The sequence below is a fragment of the Oculina patagonica genome, chromosome 4, assembly GCF_052425735.1.
Source record: "Oculina patagonica isolate OP01 chromosome 4, crgOcupat, whole genome shotgun sequence".
In the NCBI taxonomy this organism is placed as follows: Eukaryota; Metazoa; Cnidaria; class Anthozoa; order Scleractinia; family Oculinidae; genus Oculina; species Oculina patagonica.
In genome coordinates this window covers 58,826,456-58,833,261 of record NC_135761.1, presented here as the reverse complement: position 1 = coordinate 58,833,261, position 6,806 = coordinate 58,826,456, and positions in this window count along the sequence as shown.

The window sequence follows — 6,806 nt, the reverse complement described above, 5'->3', positions numbered from 1 at the left end:
ATCAGCATGCAAATTCCATTGATGAAGTCTATACTATAGCTGTTTATCGAGGCATGTCTTAAAACAAAGAAAAGAAACAAAACCCTTTGACCCCACCCAGAACCTCTGAATCAATCATGATCCATTCAGTCGTATAGCCTGGAGGGGTTCTCGATTTCCGAGAAATAACGGATACTGGTATTTACGACTGCAATTTGTATTCTCACGAGAGGAATGAAACCTCGCCTTGCAGAAAATTATCTTGAGTTGTAATCGGCAATTATAGAATTTCAAAAACCAGGACACGTCCAAAGCCTAGTTTGCATACTCAGAAAAACAAAAACAAACCTACGATCGGGCACTCACTAGCAAATATTTGGCGCTCCGTTGATGCAGGTCGTGAACAAGAAAGAAATGCTGTACTGCTACCGATCGATAAAGTCCATAACTTAAGTCAGTCAGTCCTGTTTTATTTAAATCCTTTTACACTGTGTAACATATACTACATCATTCTATTTCAAGAAATGGGGTATATAAGATCAAGCAGCTTCTCCTATTTCGTGGACTTACTTTTATGTAGTGCCCAATTCAGGTTCACTGACCGAATATAAAATAAACATGAATCAAAAATCCCATCAACATACGCTTTTTTACACTATGGCATCCATTGTAAATTGGTAAATCTGATTGTTTTGAAGGTTTTAATTTCCTTAACTTGTTCATTTCCTCTACTGCTGACCTGCTAACGATTAGAAAGGTTGGAAGCAAGTTCGTAAATAACTGAAGAGGCTCTTGTTCTTGCTCGCATATAAAAACGCGGTAAACTCCGAAATTGAAATATACTTGAAACACTGTGGACAACTATGGTAAATCATGCAATAAGCCGGCAGCTAACAATTAAACAGTCGGTTAAAAGAATTCGTATTCGTACATCTACTTAAATTGTGACTTCAGTTTGCTTGCGTGTTCTGGAGATACTCATCATAAATGCAAGTTTTGAAGCGCCTCATGAACAGCTTCAATATCTGTCTCTTGTAACGGGAAGTACGTAAAGCGCTGACAAGTGAGGGTAACGTTGACGGTGTACTGTCGTGCGGCAGTTTTACGAGAAACGCCACTGAAATGAACATAGGCCACGTACTGCTGGTTTTCGTCACCGTTGGCATCATTGAAGATCAACATATGCATGGACTCGCGTTGCTCATCGTCAACTTGTTCCAAGTGATCTCTATATGTATGGTAGTTAAAAAGGCAGTCTAACGCTCCTCGGATCAGTTGACGATCTGGATCTGTAACTCCCGGCAGTACACCACCGAGGTTAGTGGTCATGTCCTCTCTTATTCTAGAGCCTGCTGAACGGATGAAGTCGTATACGCGTCTTTTGTTGCCAAAGACGATCTCATCAGGTGCATGGTTGTTAACGACGTCTTGGAATTGAATACGACCTTCTTCTCCCTCTTGTCTTAGTAGACCTCTTCTTAAAAAACCCAGGTTGTTGTAGTATCCAAAATTGTCTTGAATTGAAGTCAAGATTGTGATTGCCATCCTGCCAATTTAGTCTTCTCACTCGTCTTTGATTAGTACTCGATACTATGTGATATTTCACAAGGAAAACATAAGGGGTGTTTTCGTTATGTGCGTTATCCCAGCATGCATTGGAAACAATCTACGGTATATTGCCCCTGGACAACAGCCAACGTTTTTGACGTCACATTATAATTAACAACAAGGTAGCGCTGCAAACAGCTTTTAGCTTCTTTGTTTACTCGAGATCGTTGGTGTGTATTTGGCGTCGATTATTTCAACCCAGGCGACCTTTGTCGGAATATAACATTACCAGACGAACTGTAAACAGATAACGCGTGATGGAGCTGGATGGACCGGGTCACGTACGATATGGAATATTTCGTATCGAGTATCCCTATCAGAGACCCTTAGGCTTTCGCTTCTTGGTAAAAGATAGGCACTTTGCTGGATACGTATTAAGGAAAGGTGGCTGAAAACAGTTTCCAGCACTTTCCAGCTCTAATACTTTGATGAGTTAATACATTGTCAAACAAATGCCGAATTATTGTTGAATTAACTGTGCTTATTTTCTCGATATTACCTTATTGTTACTTATTTTTGCGGGAACTTAATTTCGCGAAAATTGAATGGGAATATTTTGCGGGACTTAATTTTCGCGATTTGGCCAAAAAAGACGCAAGAACTATTAAAAATACGTAAAGAACGGTAAGAATAAATTTTCGCGGGTCTTTAATTTAGCGATATTTTAAAAACCGCGAAAATTAAGTCCCGCGGAAATAAGTAACAATAAGGTATATGCTACCATAGCAACAGTATGCGGCCTTATGCACCCTGGGGGTGCTGCAAGGATGATGATGATGATGATGATGAAGATGACGATGATGATGATGATAGCAACAGTATACCTGATCAAAAACAGCCCTAAATTAGCTTTAACGGCTTACAGCTCAATAATGAACTCGGTGACCCCTATTTTGTCTTAGTATTGGGCAATGATTAGCATATTAAGATACAACTTTTTGCAAAGTTAAAAAAAAATTCTAAGAAGACGGCTCATAGCCACCTTAAATTTTCAAATGTTTACGGTAGTTCTGAAATCAATTCGTATAATTATTTAAAGCTTTCGGTTAGTTATAAACACTTAATGCTATAATTTAGGGTGTTTATATAGCTTATACTATTGCTATGTTATCCTTTTACATCAAAAACATTACCACAACTTCGGACACAACTTGTTTTCCAATGATTGATACCATTATTTCTCAAACTCATAAATAATTCATTAAGTTAAAACAAAGAAGATCATAACCGTGAAGAAGGTTTTGATACCCGGTCAGAATTAGCATAGATTTTGAGTCAGACTCGTACCCAGTCCCTACGTATTTGTTCATAAAGGCAATAACAGATTTTCGTCCGGCCTTCCCGAGATGCAATGCGTTCTAGTCAAAACTGCCTCGGCAGCGACTGGGAACGAGTCTGATTGAGAGTATAAACACCTCGAATTCGTTTGGATATCCAGATGAAATACGAGTGACTTCTGTAATTATGCAAGGACCACTCTGACAAACAGGAGCAAATTGTAGCCGGATCTTGGTGTAGATCAGGATCAGCAGTTGACTTAATAAACAAACTTTAAATGCAGGGCTGATCAAACAGCTAGGAACTGATGTTATAAATTTATTTTGGCCCAATATTTCGGTTGAACAAAACCAACCTTCATCAGGGGCATACAATGCTAAGTGTATGCCCCTGATGAAATTTGGTTTTGTTCAACCGAAATATTGGGCCAAAATAAATTTATAACATCAGTTCCTAGCTGTTTGATCAGCCCTGCATTTAAAGATGAAATATTGTTTCTCGTGTTTAATATATCTTCTCAATCGAAACAAAAACTACGGAGTAAAGGGAGAAATAAAATCGTAAAAAGCTATGCTAATTAAGATCGGGTATCCGAACCTCCTTCACGGTTATGATTTTCTTTGTTTTAACTTGATGAATTATTAAGGAGTTTGAGACAAGCGATATCTTTCATACACAAGGTTGGGTCCTCGTCGAGTACACTTCTTATGACCACTTCCCTCACTTCCCTCTCCTTTCACGTCAAACGTCGTTTAAATGTCGGATGACACGCCAGTCGTTTTCTCATCACATAATCCCAAACTACGGAGTTGAGCTCGAGGTGCGAGCAGACGAGTATTAAGGGTAGTGGAATTTCCTACTTTTTGGACTCTCACCAGTTTTGTATGCACAATTCAGGTGGAATAATAAATTAATTATTTAAAACAAGATCAATTCATCAAGCAGCCTTTTCACCTTCGACACTGCATGCGTTCAATCAGGGAAATTTTGTTTCCGACTGCTGTTAACCAATCAGAAAACGGCGTAAGCGCAAATAAACATTTGGAAGTTACTCGTCAGCCTGTCGTTTTAGAGGCTTGTGTTACTTAGCAACATGACTGAGGAGGACCGCGGGCTCAATTAATTCCATTAAACGGGATTACTGTATTTTCTTGATTAAACGCGCCCGGTGTTTATATCGAACTTGGCCTGGTGAAGCCGGCGTTTATTTGACTCCTGTAGTTTATTCGAGCCCGAATTTTATTAGACAAGGGTTTCGATTCATACATTTTTTTTACAGACTTACATATTTCCATTACAGCTACAGCTTTTTATCCCTTCAATAAATTCTTGAGGTGGTTATTAACAACTCTTCATTGGAAACCTCGTGTTTATTCGAGACCCGGCATTTATTTGAGAAAATACGGTACGCCTGGTACAGCTGCTTGTTATTGCATTACTTTTTTATTGTCTTCGTCGTCGTCGTTGTTGTTGTTGTCGTTGTTGTTGTTGTTGTTTTTCTTCTGAATTTTATCTTGAATAAACCATTCATGTATGTATTGTTTCCCGAATGCGTATTTCAATTGCGACTTTAACATATGTTTTTGTTTCGTTTTCGTTCCTCAGAATCTCTCCAGAACCATCACGTTCACCATCGCTCCGGACTGCCGGCAAAGTTCTGGGTGACGATCGCCTTTCTAATCGTCCATTTCCATCTTTACTTGGCTAAACTAATTTATTCAGAATGCTTTAAAGAGAAGGACATCGTGCGATCGAAGATCTACATGAGCTGACATCACGTGAACGTAGAAAACTATGGCATGAATGTAGAACTGGTTGTTCGAAAGCAGATAACCGCTTGTCTGGGATTTAAAGTTACCCCGAAAAGCGTTTTCCATGGCTAAAAAATATACACTTTGAAATGGCAGAATTCCGGGGTGAGTTGAGGCGGGTGGGAAGGAGGGGGGAGCTTAACCTTTACATACCCCTTTATTAGTGGGTCCCGGTTCTCTGCGCTTTCTCTATTGCAGAATATTACACAATGTTGCGACGTTGGACCGAACGGTCTCCTCTAGACCCCCCCCCCCCCCCCCTCTAAACTTTCGATCGGGTTGAACTGTAACAGAAATCCTAATTTTGTAATTTTGAGTTAAAATCCCAGATGTACGTAATCCAGCTTCGAATAACCAGGTCGCCTTCAGGCCAGGCTGTCGCTTTTTAGCCCGGTTCATCATTATGATTTTTGTTGTGATACATGCAGAGTTTCATACTGGTCAACTCTGGGACTTATTAAAAAAAGTGGATGGTATTTAAATGTATAAAATAAGGCCCCAATCCAAGAATCCTGCCGGTTCTTTTATAATTATGATGTAAACGTTCATTTTTAAATTTTCCAGAGGGGATGGGGTGGGGCATACTTTTGGTAAAGAGAAATATGGGACTTTTCTGGTTATAACAGTTAAAAGGTGTTTAGTCTCTAGTTCCAAAAAAAAAAGGTTAAGAAATATGTATGTCATTATATTACGCATTATTTGGGGGGAAAATACATGACTGGAATTACCTAAGCTGAAAATTATTAAGAGGAAAACCAAATCAAGACTGCAAAACAGTCTCTGTGCGTGAGCTGGTACACAACCTCAGAAAAAATCGTACAAATATGGAAATACCGGAAGTAAGATGACACGCGATCTGTGCTCGCAAATGTTAACTTGCGTCTCACGCATCTTGGTACAACTTTTAGGTTTTCGGAAAAATGGGAATGTTGTTAGCAGTCTACTAATAAATTAGCCTCTATTACAGCCAAGTTTAACTTCAACCGTGGAAATTATTATAGCTTCTACAACAAAAATATTACAAGGGCTAGAAATTATAGCATTTAAGAAAAAAAATGTGTTTGATAATGCGAGTCAAAAGAGTAATCAGTATAAAAGCGTTACACGGCATCTTTATGATGAGATGACTTGTACCGTTTTATCAAGAAGGGAGTATAGATAAGTATAGACAGTATTTACAATGTCGGATATGCCGGCATGAGGAAATGGCACATTAAGGTGGCTCAACTGGATTTTTTAGGGGAAACACCGCTCAAATCAGAGAATTGACTACGTCGCCATTAACAATGCTATCGAAAAACGATCACCACAGTTGTATCAGATAAAGATGAAATTTTTTATGACCAGTGTTTTATTGACATCGGAGTTGCCATAGCGACGAAATGACGTCATTACGTTTTTTACTTTCGCTCGTATTGCTCGGCACCAGGAAATTTTTTCGGAAATCGCTCAAAGGAGCTTGTACCACACATAGCTGCCTCGATGTTGGCAAAGTTTGAACAAATTCTATGAAAGCGTTTTCGAAATATTTGGAGATGAAGTTTTCGGGCCTATAAATACAGTCAAAAACATACTACAAGAAAATGGGGCAATATCTAAAGAAAACGACGCGCCTGTGAATTGCAATTTCATCTTATAAAAAACTGTTCGGAAACCAGTCGCGCGTCCTATTTAATGCACATGAATTTTTTTGCTGAAGTCGTGCACGTGGATATGAAACTTGAAAACAATACCCCTGAATAATGAGGACACTCGCTTGTAAACACGAAATCTGCGAGAAAAAATCAGTACAGTGGAGGCCCAATTTTACTGCCTTAAATGTTTCAATGAGCTTGAAACTTGCAAGCTATATCAATTGATGACAAACCTCGTGTTTGTCAAATTTTTAAAAAAATTCATCGAGCGGTTTTTTAATTTATTATCACTTTTGTAGGCATAGACCAAATTATAAACACAAATGACAACAAGCGCACCTGAACGCACGCTCATCAAATTCTTTTTTCTCGCAATGGACTAAAACAATCCCCACCACTGTTTAACACACGATTTTAAATGGAATCAAACTACTATAAGATGAAATTGCAATTCACAGGCGCGTCGTTTTCTTTAGATATTGCCCCATTTTCTCGT